The sequence below is a fragment of the Elephantulus edwardii genome, unplaced genomic scaffold (assembly GCF_000299155.1).
Source record: "Elephantulus edwardii isolate Elephantulus edwardi_28Jun2011 unplaced genomic scaffold, EleEdw1.0 scaffold00007, whole genome shotgun sequence".
In the NCBI taxonomy this organism is placed as follows: Eukaryota; Metazoa; Chordata; class Mammalia; order Macroscelidea; family Macroscelididae; genus Elephantulus; species Elephantulus edwardii.
Genome location: NW_006399757.1, coordinates 26,241,883 through 26,244,283, shown reverse-complemented (window position 1 = coordinate 26,244,283; position 2,401 = coordinate 26,241,883).

Genomic DNA, 2,401 nt, shown 5'->3' with positions numbered 1-2,401 from the left:
TTAAAACACTCAACAAAATAGGATTAGAGGGGAATTTCTTCAACATAGTAAAAAGTATTTATGCAAACCCGAGAGCCAACATCGTTCTCAATGGAGAGAGGTTAAAGGCATTCCCTTTAAGAACAGGAACTAGGCATGGATGCCCACTATCACGTCTCTTTTTCAGTATTGTTTTGGAAGTCTTAGTGATAGCAATAAGACAAGAGAAGGGAATAGAAGGTATCCAAACTGGCAAAGAGGAGGTAAAATTATTTCTCTAAGCCGATGATATGATAGTATACTTAGAAAACCCTAAAAACTCAACAAGAAAACTATTGGACACAGTGGACCATTTAGCAAAGTGTCAGGATACAAGATCAACATACAAAAATCAGTTTAATTTCTCTACAGTGACAAAGAGAATACAGAGCCAGAACTAAGAAAAACAATACCCTTTACAATAGCTAATCACAAGATTAAATACTTGGGAGTAAATTTAACCAGAATCACAAAGGATCTATTCAAAGATAACCACAAAACATTACTACAAGAAACAAAAAGAGACCTGGAGAAGTGGAAGAATACCCCTTGCTCATGGATAGGAAGACTCAATACTGTGAAAATGGCAATACTACCAAAGGCAATTTACACATTTAATGCAATCCCAATACACATTGCAATCCCATTCTTCAATGAAATGGAAAAGACAATCTCCAGTTTCATTTGGAATGGAAAAAAGCCCTGAATACGCAAAGCACTCCTTAAAAATAGAAGAAAGGTAAGAGGTATCTCACACCCTGATTTCAAATCCTACTACAGTGCCATGGTAGTTAAGACAGCATGGTATTGGTACAATGACAGACACACGGACCAATGGAAGAGATTGAGAATCTGGATATCAGCCCACCTATCTACGGTCAACTGATTTTTGACAAGGAGATGAAATTAGTTAAGTGGGGAAACTACAGTCTTTTTAACAAATGGTGTTGGCAAAATTGGAAAAGTATCTGGAAAAGACTCAAAAAGATCCACACCTCACTGCATATACAAAAACCAACTCAAGGTGGATCATGGACCTAGTACTAAAACCAAGGACTATAATCTTCATTAAAGAAAAGCTTGGAAGAATGCTAGCAGTCCTAAGCCACAGCATAAACAGTCTTCCATGTATCCTGAAAAACATACTACCAGGAGAAGATAAAATAGCTGAATGGAATCTTCTAAGAATCAAATCCCTATGTACATCCAAAAACTTCTCCAACAGGGTAAAAAGGGAAGCCACAGGCTAGGAAAAAGTATTTGGTAATATATCAGATAAGGGACTTATATCCAGAATTTATAAAATACTTGAGCACCACAACACAACAAGATAAAGGTAAATAATCAAATAGAAAAATGGGCATAGGATATGAACAGACACTTCACCGAAGAAGACATTCAGATGGCTAACAAGCACATGAAGAAATGTTCAAAATCCCTAGCTCTAAGAGAGATGCAATTTAAAACAACTATGAGATATCATCTCACCCCAGTCAGACTAGCAAAATTTAACAGAACAGCAGGCAACAAATGCTGGCAAGATTGTGGAGAAACTGGAACCCTTATTCACTGTTGGTGGGAGTGGAAAATGGTGAAACCACTATGGAAGGCTATATGGAGCTTTCTCAAAAAGTTGCAAATAGAGATACCATTTGACCCAGCAATTCCACTACTGGGAATATATCCCAAAGAGACCATAACTGACATCCAAGCAGATATATGCACACCCATGTTTATCTCAGCTTTGTCCACAATAGCAAGGAGTTGGAAACAACCTAAGTGCCCATCAACAAAAGAATGGATAGAGAAGCTGTGGTATATTAACACAATGGAATACTATGCTGCACTGAAAAACAAGGAACTAATGCAATAGTATTCAAAATAGGTGACCCTGGAGGACATTATGCTGAGTGAAGTATCTCAATCACAGAAGGACAAATACTGCATGGTTCCACTGTTGTAAAACAGGACTGACCTTGGGGTTGGGGCGAGACTGAGAAAGATGGGTTGAATAATGTATACTGCATTGAAACAAATGGGGGAGAAAACTGTTTAAAAGGGATATGTGACTAGGTATTTTTGTCAAGACAGGAGTCTAGAATGAAGGCATGGTGGAATGGACCTGGGGGAGAATTTCTAAAACAATGAAAGAATTTGTCCTTTACTTTTCCAAGAAGATAGTGTACTAGTCTTGAGAGTTGGGAGGGTTAAGAGTGCAACAATGAATGAATGGAAATCCAAAGTCTCTGTAAATTTTTACTGAAATTAATAATTGTTGTTGTTGTTGCTATGTGCCGTCGAGTCACTTGCGACTCATAGCGACCCTATGTACAACAGCCCTAAACCCTGCTCTATCCTGTGCCAATCTCATTGCCTCCGACAC